We start from the raw sequence: 16675 nt of genomic DNA on the forward strand, positions 1-16675 counted from the left end.
CACTGGGATCACTGGTACACACCACCATACCTGGCTTTTGGGTTAGACTGGGAGAACCCAAGCTTCTCATGTGGCCCCTGGCTGCGAAGCAAAATGCCTTGACATCATGTATTACCATGACCAGGCAAATATAACAGTTATTCACTACCGACTGTGTTTGTAGACTAGCTTTATAGACTAGCTTAAAAAGAAAGCAAGTTAATCTAGAGCTCACCTGCTTCCGTAGCTTAGGGGCTTGTATCATTATCTTATTTAATGTTCATTACACTTTGTGACACAGACTAGTGATAACTATTCTGGGAGTTGAACCGGTACCTATGCCTCTAAAATCCATCTGTTTTTAGCAGGACAGAAAACAGGAGCTCTCTGTGTGGCTCACTTTCTTATCTCCTGTCCCCCCTTCTCCCTACCATGTTCTTTCACATATTGACTTCATGTTCATTTCTCTCCAGTAATTAGTAAATTATAACCCCTGCATCTCAGATTCTTGACATGCATTTGCTATTTTACAGTAATTCATTCCATGTGCTATTTGCTTGGGAAGGGGAGACCAAGTGCTCGCTAATTCCGCACAGCCCCTCGCCGGGAGGGGGCTCTTCACCTCATTTATCACATTGCCCTGCTGGTCCTGAAGGCTGACAGGCAATTCAGGCTTTCTGAATGCAATCCAGGCGTTGATTTTAATCTATAAAGCTTTCGCGCTTGGGTCCTGGTGCCATGGAAATGAAATCGCTTCTTGGATACTTTTCCACATGCTGCTGTTAACTGTCCTGAAATGTGGAGCTCCAAGTGACATTTCTGTACTTCCCCGACGCAAAAACGTCCTGTGTAGGTAGTTTCTTCATTTTAACCATTATTGTTAACATGGAGGAGAAAGCTCCAACCTGGACAAACACACAGAGCCCACTTATATTCACAGCCCTGTCGCGCTGATTTTATTGCAGTCTACATTAAAAAAATAAAAATAAAAATAAAAATGAGAAAAGACAGACCATGGAGTGGCATTTGGTTTTCAAACAGGAAATCTCTAAGCCCAGCATGATACTGGGTACCAGAAAACCAATGGGGAAACATGATGCTCAGCCTTTGCTGTGTAATCTGATTTTCTCTCACCCGCAGAGGAAGTTGGTGACAAGGAAATGATTCTAAGATGCCTACACTGTCAGGGTGGGGACAGGAAGACTAAAAGCTTGGTCCTTGCACTAAAGTGTGGTGGCAAAAAAATGAGCTATCGGACCATGAAAAGACGAAGTGGGAGGGATTTCAGAATGCTTATTTCTAGGTGAAAGAAACCAATCTGAAAAGGTTGCATACTGTATGTGTATGATTCCACCCATATGACATTCTGTAAAAGGTAAAAATATCAGTCATTACTCTTTGTTTTTTTTTTGGGGGGGGGGGGTTGAGAGTTTTTTGCTATAGGGTGTGTGTGCTCACCAGAAAGAGAGACAGAAAGTGAGAAATCACCCCCCAGGGGGGATGGCCATGCCGCAGTCCCTTCTCCTCCATTCTCCTCTTGGGATCTTGGGCAAGCACGCACACACACCCAGCGTGAATTTAAGTCACAGGATCTGGGACTCGAACCGTGGCTGACTACATGGTAGTCCAGCAATATAGCCACTATGCCAGCTGCTGGTCCCAGTCACTGCTAAGGGTTGGGGGAGGGAGAGATGAATAGACAGAACAGAAAGGACTTCCAGGGCAGTGAAAGGATTCTATATGACACCATAGGGGTGGATATGTTATTACATGTTTGTCCAAACTCACAGACTGTATAGCAAGTGTGAGCCTATGGAAACGATAGCTAATGACGGGCCATTGTAGGGTTATGGATTGTAACAAATGTTGCGAGTGTCCATAAATGGGGAAGGTTATGCAAATTCAGGGGGCAGGGGAGCCTGTGGGAAGTGTCTGTACCTTCCTCTCAATTTGGCTGAGAACCTAAAATTGCTCTTACAAAAGTAAAATCTTAAAAACAAAAAGACTGGGTGGCAGGCAGTGTGCCCAAGAATATGACACCACCTTTGTCCCTGTGGGCCACAGAGGTGAGGCGAGAAAGGGGGAAGGCAGAACAGCAAAGGGGATTTAAATGGTCTCCACCACGGTTCTGCTCTCATTTTCTCCACCAGAAGGTTCTGGCTGGCTGCCTTTAAGCTCACGTGGCCTTCATTCCAAAACACAATTCCTTGCTTCAGCTTTTTAAATTCTGATGACATTGGCATTAGCAAAAAATGTGACAAAGCAGTTGACATGTTGACATATATCCCTTAAAAGATAGAGCTGCTTCTTCTTCTTTTTTTTTTTAATAAGAATATGTCCAAAAATCAGAAACTTGAGAAAAAGGAGAAATAAAGAAGGTTGAACCACAGGCATTTTCAAGTACCAAATGACAGCTGAATCCATTCATGAAACTGAATTTTTCCACAGAAGAAGGCTGTTAGACCATGACCTATTATATAGAGTTGGATGGAACACAGATTTAACTGGTCCCTGAGACATAACTTCACATAAAATGTTCAGTAGCACATGCAATTTAGGAGGCGGATGCCAATCTCAATCCCCATGAACAATAAAGCATAAACTCTACTAGTTTCCCAGGAACCTCTCTCGGTCCTTTTCAAATTCCCTAATTCTGTCTGTGTAGGAAGTGAAAACCCCCACCGCTAAGAACTACAAGTCTAATATCATAAGCTCTCTCTTTAGGGCTGGGTTTCAGCAAAGCCAGGTCAAGATGGGAGATGCAGCAGACATCGAAAGGCAGCAGCTCAGGTGAGCTGGTGAATAAATCCCGCTGACCTTTCTCTAAACTACGAATCTGGCTGTATCCTAGCCAAAAAGCTGTGTGATTCAGTCAGTTCCAGGGAGAATCCCTCGTGGCAGTTATCTGGAACATGGAAGTGGACTGCTTTTTTACTTTGTCAATGAGCGTTGTGTAGCCTGAGAGTTATTGGCTAGTGGTGAACAGTGGGCAGGAAAGGTAACCTTACTCTATCTTTGGCCAAAGAAAAGCCAGCCCCTTGTTAAATAAGTCAGATGGCTACAAAACTGGGGGCAGGTGTGGAAACTAGGGATAATAAGCTGAGCATGGAATGAGGAGCTGCCCCTTGCTCCTAGGGGGCTTCAGTGCCTGTAGTCCCGTCCAGGTCCTCCTGTCCAGGTCCTCCTTCAGCTCAGCTCCTGCCCCTTGGGAAGGCAAGTACGGGGGCATTTGTCCTGCTTGTACTACAGGTGTGCTGCTTGTCTGTGCTTCCTTGGATCAGGTTTGGAACAAGCACCCTTCATCCCCATCAAGGGCCCTATGATTTACCCAGAGATGACAAGGCATTGTCCTGGCCCTTGTGCTCACTGAAATGCTTGTCTCACAAGCCAACTATCTTCTCATCAGGGATAGCAAAATCAAGTATTGAATCTTGGGGTCTTCTATGGTGTCTTCGTGGCCTAAAAAAGGATCTGGATACCACATGACCAACTGTGAGGTTCAAATCCTGGCCTGGCAGCTTGAAAAACTGGTGCCTGTGTATGCATGCCCCAAATCCTAACCAGATGGAAAAATGTAGACGGGATTACAACATGACCATGCCCCATGGAGGGGTGCTTTCTATCTCTGTCTCTGTCTCTCTGTATCTCTCTCTGGTGAGTAAATGTGCTCTCTGGCAAATTTTAAAAAATGGGATCTTCTACCTGTTTCTTCCCAGGAAGGACTCTGTTCTCCAGTCCTCATCCAGATCCTTGGACGGAACAGGCACTGACTGGAGCTCACGGTAATTCTTCCTTATCTGAGAACAACTCTGACTTAGGGATGCTGTTTCTGAATAGCTGATAAATCCAGGAGAGAATGAACCCAACATGGATATTAGGACCCCACCTGCCTGTCCACAGCTGATTACTTCAGGGTTAGGTCACAATGTCAGCCATCCACCCACAACTAGCGGTTGTCCTTTAAAATGTCCAGAAACAAACTGGGACTCCTGATCTGAGTAATCCAGATTCATTAAATTATATCTACAGAACTGGAACTAAATTACCTCTGGAGGTAGAAACCATAGAACATAAGACTTTAGTGAACAATTCTGTTTCCCACCAGACCAAAGATGCTACCCACGGTCCAAGGTAGGGATGCCACTTATCTTCAGAGACAACAGAGCTGAGAAGTGGGGAGTGGTAGGGACATTTGATCCCTGGCATCCAGCTGCCCCTTACTCTCTTTGTTGGCACTTATATGAGGCACTCTCTCATCCCTCCAGTAAATTCTCTTCTTGCCTAAGTTGGGCTTCTACCACTTGCAGTGAAAATGACACAGTGGCAAATTTCTCCTCTTGACAGCTAGCCTGGCCATAGTGAGATGACCCTTCATGTGTGTGTGTGTTTTTTTTTTCCCCCCTCAAAGCATCCATTTGTCCCCTCTCTCTCAAAGATGCCTCTGAGTCACAGCCTGCTGTAGGGGCCACGTAGGTGTTCAAGATTTTCCAAGGACACCATGTCCTGTGGCCTAAGTTCACCATGGCACGCATCTCCTCTCCTCTGCTGCAGGCCATGTCCTCACCTTCTCTCCAGGGGGGGGATTCTGGATCTGTTGGCTCAGTGCCTTCCCAGCCTTCTGTCGCATCCCTGCTCTGCAGTTGCTTGAGAGTTCTGGCAAACGATGGCGCAAGATTGGCTGTGCACTTGCCCACCGCCTAGAATTTTAATCAATATCTTTTCTTCTTCCTTTTTCTTTCCTTTTTTAGATTTAGATCCAAACTTGTGGACAATTAAGAATGATCTCTTCCCTTAAAAAATCAGAGAGAGCCCTGCTTTAAGGCTTTGTTTTGGAATATTTCAGAAGACTCCAAGATCTTATTTCTAAAGACTATTTATAGAGGCCTGTGACATTCTCAGAGTTGATATTGACTATCTCCCCACAGAGCAGGTATTTCTTAGGCTGCAGAGCATTTGAATTTCCTTCCTATGTTTGTGAAACTGGTGGGACACAGAAACCACTTTCTTCTAAAGAAGCTGAAGCTGATGTTCATTCTTCCAGCCTTGCTTGCCCAAGAGCCTGGCACCCAGCAGATGTAGCTTGTGGGATGCACTCATCTACCTGAAGCAGAAGGTCAATAGGCCAAGAAGAATGCATCATGGGTTATCTATCTGTTGGTGGCTGCAAAGGCAGCAGCATTATCCAATCTGTGGGGCAGCTAGGGATACAGCACTACCAGCAGGGAGCAGGGTCTCAACTGGACAGCTTCTGTGGCATTGATCCGGGCTGTGGTCTGGCTTTCCAGCCCCACTTGTGCCTGATTATTTTCTTTCTCTTTTTTCCTTTTTTAACTTCTTCATTTTTTTTGGGGGGGGGTCTTTATTTTTGGAGAGGTTTTTACCAAGAGCGCATGTGCTCTCCAGAAAGACAGAGAGAGACAGAGAGACAAAAAGCGAGAAATCACCCCCCAGGGGGGATGGCCATGCCACAATACCTTCTCCTCCATTCTCCTCTCAGGATCTTGGGTACGCATGCACACGTGCCTGGTGTGAGTTTAAGCCACCAGATGTGGGACTTGAACTGCAGTCGACTACATGGGAGTCCACTGACAGCCATTACGCCAACTGCTGGTCCCTCTTTTTTAAATTTTTGCTATAGGGTACTTGCACTTGCCAGGGACAGAGAATGAGAGGGAAAGTGAGAAAGTAGCATTTCCCAAGAGGTGTGGCCACACCATAATCCCTTCTCCTCCATTCTCCTTTCTCAAGATTTTGGGCACTCTGTACATGTACCTGGCATTATTTTCAAGTTGCCAGATCTGGGGTTCGAACCATATAGTTGGCCATGTGGGATCCAACCCCCTTAACCTCCACACCATCTGCTGGCCCAACTGCTTATTTTCTAAACCTGATTCCCCAACCTTCTCCAAGGATTCTGTAATGTCTGCACTGTTCTTTCAACACATCCCGTTCTAACTAAGTTGCTCACAGCAATAAGCCATGAGTGATACACCCTCACAGGGTTCACTAGGGACAAGTGTTTATTTTTTCTTACTACACAAATTTGAAACATGTAATCTGGCAAGTTGGCATGTAAGAGCTAATCACTTCACCAGTGAGTGGGCCTCGCAGACCTCCAGTTCCAAGACACAACACAGCTTCAGGTTTTCCTTATGAAGTGATCAAAGGTAACTTGTTTCTCTTTTTTGGGTGGGTGGTAAGTACTGCTCTTCATTTGAAGCTGTGATAGAAGTGCAGAGAAAGGAAGTGATGGTTCTTACCCAGAAAATAGCTTCATAAATGACTTAAGTCCTGTGTATTATACCATCAAAGCTGTGACTGGACCACTTCGTTGTGCTTCTCTCGTTTTATGGGGGAAATCGTATTCAGTAATGATCATGTGAAAGTTTGGTTTGCCTAGTAAATCAGAATGGCATTGACAGTGAAAGGGGATGCTGTTAACGGGACCACTGAGATAGCAGACATAATGGTAACCCTAGGAGAGTGAAAATATGGAGATTCTAGAAGGCCTTGGTGTTTCTCAGGTACTGAGACACCCAGGGTGGTGCGACCCCACTGCACTCTCTCCACGTTCCTCAACCGAATTGCAGTTCTTTTCCTTCAGGACCAAAGCTGGAGACTGACAAGTGTCAACATGCCTGCCCCTTCCCCACACACGCCTTCCTACTCATACAACTGGCAATTCCTTCTGCATTTGCACACATTCCTACAGAGGCAATTTCCATATCAACAACAGAATTGTATGAAAAAGGCACCTGAGTGATGCTTTAAAGATAAATCACCCTCTTTAAGAAGTCTTTCATTCTGGGGAGTTACAAGCTATTGCCAGTTGGAATTTCTTAGCTTTTGTCACACAAACATGTACATTTTTAGTGCCAGTTTGCTGTCTTCCAGCTTCATTAATTACAAACATTTTAACCTCCCTTTTAGGCTGAAAGATAAAGAGAGATCCTTGCTGGAGAGCTGTGGTTCAGAAGGGCTTTAAAGAACTAAGATGGAAAAAGGAGGTGGGGAGCCACTAGGCACCCATTATGTTAACCTATTAAATTTCATTTTTATACAAATTCAGGCAGAACCAGGATATCTCTGCAGCTCAGGCTGAGCCTTTTGTAAAACTGGCAAAGTTTACATACAACATCCTACTTCCACTTCTGGTCCCCAAGGAAGCCAGGGAGGAAAAGGGATTAGAGGGTCTGCCTGGGGGAGGCTAGTGGGCTGAGATGGGCGAGCTGTATGAAAGCTAGCAGAGAGTTGAGAACACAGGGCTCAGAGTAGCAGTTCTCTTTCCAAATCATTTGTTTGTTTCTTCAGAGCAGAGGGGAAGGAGGTGGGAAAGACTGCTATTGATTCATTGTCTTATCTGAGGAAAGCGATGCCCTAAAGCAAAAGGTATTAAGTAATTGGTGCTCACTTCCTTGAAGACTGCCTGATAGCCCCAAGAAGGCTCTTCCTTTTCTAATTTAAAGAAAAGTGTATTCACTGTGCTGTATTTTTTAATGGAGCATTAGTATTTTTTTAAATAATTGTTTTATTTAACTTTATCTATTCATTCATTTTTTTTTTTTAATTTGAACAGAGAAGGACAGTGAGAAAGAGAGAGAAAAAGTGAGACACCAAGTCACCCAGTCCGGGACTTGAACCACGGTCAGCCATGTGGGAGTCCAGTGCTCTTAATCTCCACACCACCTGCCAACCCCCAACATTAGTAATCTTTAGCTCCTGTAAGAATCTTTTGATTATCCTGAGATTGTAAGTGTGAGTGTGCACACACATGCATGCACACACATGCTTTGGAGCAAATGTGAAAATGCTTATCTCACTTGTACTTACAAATTTAATTTATTTATTCGTCATTCATTCATTCACACAAAAGATTTTTATAGTCTTCTGCTTCATGCCAGGTACTTCAGGCGAAGAAATACAAATAGACATGGGCCTTACTCTCACAGAGCTTGTCACCTAATCAGAAGAAATTAATCCGTACATTCAACTATTATGTAATTACCAGCTCTAATAAAGGCAATGAAAAGACAAAGTACATGCCAATGTTAGAAGTACTAGGGAGAGGCCCTTGTTCCCATAATGTCTGTCATTAAGATATGTCTATCTGAAGAATGGACAAGTTAACATGTAAGTCACTCAACCTGCAGCATGAACAAGTTCAATCAGATAGTTTCCCTCTAAACAGAATTGTGAAATCGATGTTCTGAAGAAGTAGGAGGATTTATGGAATCAATGAAGGGTGAAAGAATACCGTGGGAACTGGACATTGTTCAGGAGGCAAACCTGGTTAGGAAACGCCCGAAACTCTGTTTGTAGCGAGAAGCTCCAGGTGTCTGCAAGGATGAAGGACACTGAATGAGAGGCTGAGAGCAAGGAGACAGGTCTACCCAGAGGAGAACTTGACCCAACGCTGCACACACCTAAAGAGAGGATGGGTATAAGGCATAGGAAAGGATCTAAAATTTGCTTGTCATTAGTACCCAGCCTATTCAAAGCTAATTTTCAGTAACTTCATTATTAATAACAGACACAGGTGTTTGGCATTCTCTCTGAAAGGAGGTGGCATCTCTTTTAGAGGTTTTCCAGATGGCAGTGTCCGATCCTGCCAACTACACCAGATGGAAGGGTTCCCTTACCTGTCTGAATCTGCACGTCCAGTTGTTTCCTGTCAAGTCTTGGCTCCTGCATGTGATAACACAAGAAATGGCTGAGTCAAATGAACATTCTCTATTCTTGATTATGATTTAATCCATGGTTATCATTTACATGTGGTTATAGCCTCAATCTCTTTCCACTCCCTTACCTCAGTGAATTAGAACAAGCACCATACAAATTGAGAGTCTCTCTACCATTGCCCTTTATTTCAGCTTGAAGCCTAAGCCAGAATTAGACATGAGAAGTCAGCCCTTTGGTTTGCTTTTCCCTGGGCTCCCACTTGGCCCTGCATATGGCTCTAGATTAAGACAGTTCCTAAACAGCCACGTAGTTTCACCATTTTGGAGCAGAAATGGAAAGAAATCGACTGAGGAGTGTATATAGGGATAGACAGGCACACGTGTGACAAAGCAACTATAGTTAAATGTAAGTTGGAGAACGTAGGTGGTAGATATTTGAGTATTTGTCAAATTCTCTCAACTTCTCTGACTATTTGAAAATGGTCACAATAAATCAATGGGTAAATTTTAAAAGAGAGATTTCCCTGAGCCTATTTTCCATTCACCCTTTCTCTCAGAATTTCCATTGGCCTGTCTTAAAGAAGGGTGTATGGATCCTCTGCTGAATCCATATAAAGCTCCTCCCTGAGTTTAGAATTGAGGGAAGAGAGCGTGGAAATGCCTTCCCATTTTAGGGTCAGTGTGGACACTGTTTGCAAGGGCCATTATCTTCTCCATACCTACAGTGGGTTTTCTCTATTATTCGCCCTTTTTTAACTCAAGCAAGATTCTTAACTTTCTCTGGGATTGTGGTGGGATTTTGGTTTTTTGTCCATTAAAACCTTTGCATGTAACTCAATGTCACTTTAAGTGTCAAGAAGCTACCTCTGTGTGCCCAGGCTTGAGTGATCCTGGGACTGTGAACTGTGCCTTATGATGCTTCATTTACCATGTGGCTTACCTACGGGCATTAAAAATAAAAGTCGACCAGTCGTTCAAGCAGCTGTTCAGCTTTAGGGAGACTTAAAATCTGGTATGAGAGATAAAGGCACACACACGTGTGAAGTCAGGTCTTGCGGTAGGAATTATTTTAGCCTGGGAATGAAGAATATACGTCAAAGACATGGTTCTGCCATCTACAGCTAATGACTCAGAGTTCCTTTCTTTCTCTGAACCTGTTTCCTCACCTGTAATGTGAACTTGGACTCAATATCAGATGACTTCCTATAGATTCTGCCTACAGACCATATGTAAAATCTATGCTCTTGTCACCATCTCCACCACGCCTCCCGTCCAAACCGCCCCCAGCTTTACAACTGCAAAAACTCCTCATCTTCCTGATGCCAGTCTTGCCATTCTAGAGTTCATTACTGTAGTCAGAATAATTTTTTTTAAAAACCCACAAATTTCTTATTTCTTATTTCATACCCCTTCCCCACAGCATAAAATCTTCCAGTGGCTCCCACTTCCCTTAGAGTAAAACTTAAGTGCACAGCAGGCCTTCCACACCCTTTGTGACCTGACCTGACCTTATCTTCTCCTGCTCTCCTCCTCACTATGTTCTTATCGTCATCTTTGCCCAAACTACTCCCAGACTAATTCTGCCCTCTCTTACATCTTGAAAATTCTCTTCCCAATGGGCTTTTGGTCCTAGGAACACCTAATTCTCTTCCTGTACCCCAAGTAGGACCAGGGAACCAAGGAGATAAGGAACCGAAATCAAAATTGGATTATAACCCAATCAAGAAATTCAGTGGAGGATGACATGAAGGTTTCTAATTTGGGAGACTAATGAAAGCAGGAGACTAGAAGAGTAGTAGGTTTGGGACATGTGAAGGACCATACCTAGGGGGCTGGCAGATGGTGTGGCAGTTAAGATGCTGGACTCTCATGTAGTCTGCTGTGGTTCGCGTCTGAGACCACTTTCTTTCTCTAGTCAAATTAAAAAATATTAATGATAATAAATGAAATAAACAATCCCTTTAATAAAAGAAACATGTAACAGGCAATTCATTAAACCTTTGTCCTTCCTTTATCTAGTTCATATAAGCTCCACCACGCCTCCCGTCCAAACCGCCCCCAGCTTTACAACTGCAAAAACTCCTCATCTTCCTGATGCCAGTCTTGCCATTCTAGAGTTCATTACTGTAGTCAGAATAATTTTTTTTAAAAACCCACAAATTTCTTATTTCTTATTTCATACCCCTTCCCCACAGCATAAAATCTTCCAGTGGCTCCCACTTCCCTTAGAGTAAAACTTAAGTGCACAGCAGGCCTTCCACACCCTTTGTGACCTGACCTGACCTTATCTTCTCCTGCTCTCCTCCTCACTATGTTCTTATCGTCATCTTTGCCCAAACTACTCCCAGACTAATTCTGCCCTCTCTTACATCTTGAAAATTCTCTTCCCAATGGGCTTTTGGTCCTAGGAACACCTAATTCTCTTCCTGTACCCCAAGTAGGACCAGGGAACCAAGGAGATAAGGAACCGAAATCAAAATTGGATTATAACCCAATCAAGAAATTCAGTGGAGGATGACATGAAGGTTTCTAATTTGGGAGACTAATGAAAGCAGGAGACTAGAAGAGTAGTAGGTTTGGGACATGTGAAGGACCATACCTAGGGGGCTGGCAGATGGTGTGGCAGTTAAGATGCTGGACTCTCATGTAGTCTGCTGTGGTTCGCGTCTGAGACCACTTTCTTTCTCTAGTCAAATTAAAAAATATTAATGATAATAAATGAAATAAACAATCCCTTTAATAAAAGAAACATGTAACAGGCAATTCATTAAACCTTTGTCCTTCCTTATCTAGTTCATATAAGCTTTTTTTTTTTTTCATGAAGAAGGTGATAGCATAGTTATAAGCTGGTGGTTATGCTCAGTGTCTGGTGGGGATGGCTAATACCCAGTTTTGATTGGTCAGTGCCCAGTTGATCCATGTTAACATTTTTTAATATCACAGCTGCTAGGATCTTTCAGTTATAATCCCCTCCCAGAGCCCTCCCCTGATGGTTGCTAGAATGTTATTCCCAAGCAAAACGTCTCAATGTTATCCTCCATGGGACCCCTAAAGACAGGAATTCCTACATTTGTGGTTGTGGAATCACCCAAGAAACAGGTTCAATTTATCCGATGGCCCTTCTCTTTAATCTTCACAAGTCATCAAATGTTCCACTCTGCTTCACATGAAATCTGTATTCGTTTTAATATAAAAATAACATATAACATTTTAAAGTCCTATTAAGTTTCACAGTTTAGAGAATGGGCTTTTAAGTCAAAAAGTTAAGAGTTTGGGTCTTTAGTTCTATGACTAGAGTGAGTTTCTTGATCTCTTTGAGCCTCAGATGGTTGTTCGCTCTTGGTAAACGTTCCACAGTCACAGAACCCTGTGACTATGTTTTGCTAACTTTGTATCTCTCACAGAGACTCAAAGAGTGTCCTGTCCATGGAAGTCACTTCATGCGTTCATTCTTCTCCATCAGACAGAAGCACACCTGTGGTTATCCTGTTTTTACCACTAGATGGAGAGCACGGATCCTAGAAGTTTTAATCCATTAGTAACTGAGAAGGCAAACACTTGTCGTTCGTGTCTTAACCTAATCAACTTATGTATTAATGACCACATCAATAAAACTAGCTCTCAATAAGGGCAGTGCTAAGACATCTTCAGAACTATTTCTTCTTAAAATAATGAAAAGACAAAGGCCAGGGAGAAATACTACCTTGAGGATAAGGGTTGTCTCTGGGAAGGGGCTAAATTAAAATTAGGTGAAATAGGAAAGTCTAAATGCATTTGACAGCTTATTTCTTATTTTAAAAAGAGATATGAAGCAAGCATATCCAGAAATGTTACTTGAATTAATTCTGGGTAAGTACTTACTAGGTGGTAGGGTTGAAGACTTGAATTTCTCTTTATTTTCTGTATTTCTCTGAAATTTTTCATAACTGCAGATATTTTTAAAGTAGGGGGAAGAGTTGAAATTTATGCTTACTGTTTCTATCTCTATGCATGCTGCCTAGTGAGCTCTTTAATGTTCTCTTTAGAAATATGCAATGTGCAACAGAAAATACCACAAAGTAAAAACCATGCAGTGTTATCCTTCTACTAAGGCTTACATTTTCCCCTGAAGTTAAGTCTTGTTAAAGTCATCACTTAGACTCAGTGAGCTAAGTAGTTCCTGTCTCTAAATTATATTGTTTTCAGCTAATCTGAAAGATGAAAAAAAGCTATTTTAATATGTGTGTTCTGGTTCCTATTGCTGGATAACGAACCACCATAAAAAAGGGGGGGGGTATAATTTGATTTGCTCATGGATCTGTGGGAAAGAATTTGAATAGAGCATGGTGGGGAAATCTTGTCTCTGACACATCATATCTGAAGTTTCAAGTTGGAAGACTCAAGCTTGACAGTGGGGAGTAACTTAGTTGTTAGGTGCAAAGATCACTGGGTGGTATCTTTATTTGAGTGTCTGGTAGTTGACACTGGCTGTTGGCTGTCACTTCAGCTGGGGCTATCTACTGAACCATTTACTGGTTACAGGCAAGTAATTATAGTTGCTTGGTCTAGACCTCAGAGAAGGGGACAGACTCCTAGCTCTGAAGATATCAAAGAAATTGCAGGCATATTTTAAAACCATCACAATGTCCTCTTAACTCTGCTGTGACAATAAAGTGAGATGGACAGACCTGGATCCCACTTTCTCTTTGCCCACCAGGTGACTCATATGCAGGAGTGAATATTTGATGTAGCCACCAAATTATGTAAGAACATGCCTGATTAAGTTTCAGCAGCTCAGATATAAACTAATAAGATATTTCCAAATTTTTACCACCAATGAAATATTCTACAAGGGAGACATCATCATTTTATTGCTGTATAATCAATTGCAATTTATAAAACAAACTTTTATCATTTTACAGCTCTGTGAGTCAGGAATTTGTGAACAGCATAGCTCAGTGGCTCTGTGTCTGGGTCTTTCATGTGGCTATAGTCATTTGCTGGCCAGGGCTTTGTCATCTTAAGGTTTGGCTGGGGCTGGAGGATCCGCTTCTAGTTTGGCTCACTCACACGGCTGTTGGCAAGAGGCCTCAGTTTCTCACCACGTGGGCCTCTCTATAGGACTGCTTGAGTGTCCCATGACATGTCAACTGGTTTCTTCTAGAGTGAGCAATCCAAGAGAGAGAGAACAAGGAAGCCATAGGTACTTTTTATGTCCTAGTGTTTGTAAGTGTCACACTGGCACTTCTGCCATATTATATTCATTAGAAGTGAGGTCCGCAGTCCAGCCCACACTCCAGAGGAAGTAGAGCAAGTTTCACCTCTTGAAGGAAGGCATGACAAAGACTTTGTGATTATATATTAAGACAACCACAGGGAGTCTGAAGAAAAGTTTCTTCTACTCTATCCTGGAAGGATCTGCCTTAGAATGCCTGTCCTATTTAGGTAACAAATGTGAGGAAACAAGTCACTTCTGTATAGAGAATTATAAATCAGTTTCCACTTTGTCATTTAGATAGTTAATTTATATTTTCTTCCAGTCTGCTCCTGTCTTTACAGGATGGGAAGTATCCTTCTTGCCAAATAAAATTGGGAGGAAATCTTTGTCTGTTTTATCTCTATGCATAACTGTGGTCATATCCCAGAGGTGTGGGTATTACATTGCTATTCCAGTCACCTCACTGACACCAGGGTTAATGTGGCCACCCACGTTGCCTAGACAGATGTGTTCTCCATTGTATTCCATTCTATTGCCTATCTTTCAAAACTTCAGATTGGAATGGGCAGAATGATGGATGAGGCTGTGTGTCAAGCCAAGGTAGATCATAAGATGCAGAAAAATTGCCGTCTTCAAAAAGCAAAACCAGTGAAATGAAATGCAGTCCAGTCCTGAGTAATTGTTTCTCATCTTTTGTGAAGCTTAGCAGAAAAGATGCAATTACTCATTTATCTGAGAAAGGGAAACAAGCAGCACCCAATTCAGATATCTAAAGGGAAAATCTGCTTCAATTTCCACCTCAGGAAGTACCAGTCCTTAGGACAGGTCGTTAGGTCACTGACAGGAAGGTGGGGGTAAGTCCCCTCAAAGAAAAAGAGTTGAATTATATCTAGTTCTGGATCTAACTCAACCTGACTACTTAGCAGTAAAGATAAATTGAACCCACAGAAAAAAACTGAAAATCACATTTTCCTGGCAAGTCCTTCAATGAGCTTAGTGTGTTTAGATTTATGAGGGGGTGAATGCCCTTCTCCGCCTTGGGTTTTCACATTTTCGCTTTTCCAGGACTGATTTTCCATCTGGCCTAACCAGAGCCTGAAGTTGCTGAATCAAACAGAGCCAACAGGTCTGACTTGAGCTGGCTGGAGCATGCCCGGAACTCAGGAAGACACACAGGCTTCTTTCTGGAAGGCCTATCAAGCAGAAGCCTGCTCCTCCCTCTTCCCTGCTGGCCTCAGAGCCTAGCCTCGAAAAAGAAAACATCCTCTTCTCTGCTGTGGATGGAATCGTAGCAGGTTCAGGGGTGTTTCCCACTGGAGCTGCCTGTGCGAAGAGGCTAAGTATAAGGACATTGTTAGACAGACCCGGTTCCCATCCCAGCGTCTGGGAGTGGCAAGGTCGGAGAGAGCTGGGGTGGCTTACTCATCTCCAGCAGCCCCAGAGAAATCATGGAAAAGCTACCCAAATTTGTGCAAAGTTTCCACACACTCAAGAAGTATTCAATAGTAGCAGAGCATTGATAGACTGCAATCTGGCAAAAGTGACAAAGGGACATTCCAACAGAGAGCAGCAAGACCAGGTGGGGTCAAGGATTCCTGGAAAGCCAGTAACAGAGCAGAATACATGTCAGGAGAGGCAGCCCCTCCAGAAAGCCATGTAGGATATGGGTACTACTTATGGCAGAAGGAAAAGGTAGAGAAAACCCAGATTTACTGAATTTTAAGATGAAAAGACTGGGAAAACTCAGAGGTTTTCCAGAAATGCTTAAGGCTGCATCTTATGACAGTAAGCGGATTACGTTGCATTATAAAAATAACATTATTTTTTCTTGCACACTTATGTTTGTACCTTAAGGAAATTTGAACCTGTTTATGAATGCACCATTCTCTGTTGTTCCAATACCTTTTCTTCTATTTTATGCCGTGCAAAAAGAAGTGTGTGTTTGGGGTTAGTGTTTCTCAGCAATTCAAGGGATAGGTACAGCCATGCCATGTGAAGTGACAGCAACAGAAAGTCTTGTAGAGCAGAGGTCGGAAAGTATTTTCTTTGAAGGACCAGGTAATAAATATTTTAGGCTTTGCTCATTATACAGCCTCGGTTGCAACTCTTCAACTCTGCACAGAATCTGCCATAAACAATACAGAAATGAATGAGCCAGGCTATGTTCCAATACAGTTTTATTTATGGAAACTGAAATATGAATTTCATATAATTTTTCTGTTTTGCAAAATATTATTCTTCCTTTGATTTTTTTTTCAAGTATTTAGAAATGTGAAAACTATGCTTGGCTCAGAGACTACACCAACACAGGCCAAGGACCAGAGTTGGCCATGGGCAGGAGTTTGCCAACCTTTATTTTTTCATTTTATTTTTGAAGTTTATTTATTGATTTCTTCCATGAGTGAAAGAGACAGAGAGCAAGAGAGAAGCAGAGGCAGAAAATCTGCCCAGCTGGCTTCTGATGCCTCAGTCTACCCCCAGCTCCAGTCAGTTCAGACCTTGGTCATGCGTGCCCTCAGGGAGGTCTCTGGATGCCATCCTTGGACCTTTTCATGTGGGCCAACCTTGCAGAGCATGACATTTACCACTGTACACCATCCCCACCTCACCCTCCTCCACCCGTTGTTGTAAACTGCCTCCTATTCTCTACATCATAGAAGGGATGGACTCAGTAAGGTTCATGGCTCTGGGTTAAAAAATGTCCAACTGCTTAGGAACGTGTACAGGAGAAAAGGTGTCCTTGGGAATCGCAGAAGGTTTTCTTCTACAGCTGTTTTATGGCTTTTCACATGGCTTCAAGGCAAGTGACAATGTTTACATC

At 42.9% G+C, this 16675-nt stretch overlaps 1 pseudogene; it reads left to right on the forward strand.

Annotated features, from left to right (window-relative positions):
* Positions 1 to 2731: 2731 nt before the first annotated feature.
* Positions 2732 to 16675, forward strand: part of LOC102490151 (heat shock protein HSP 90-beta-like) — a 46597-nt pseudogene continuing 32653 nt past the window's right edge.

Source organism: Tupaia chinensis, unplaced genomic scaffold, assembly GCF_000334495.1.
Source record: "Tupaia chinensis unplaced genomic scaffold, TupChi_1.0 Scaffold000217_1, whole genome shotgun sequence".
Taxonomy (NCBI): domain Eukaryota; kingdom Metazoa; phylum Chordata; class Mammalia; order Scandentia; family Tupaiidae; genus Tupaia; species Tupaia belangeri.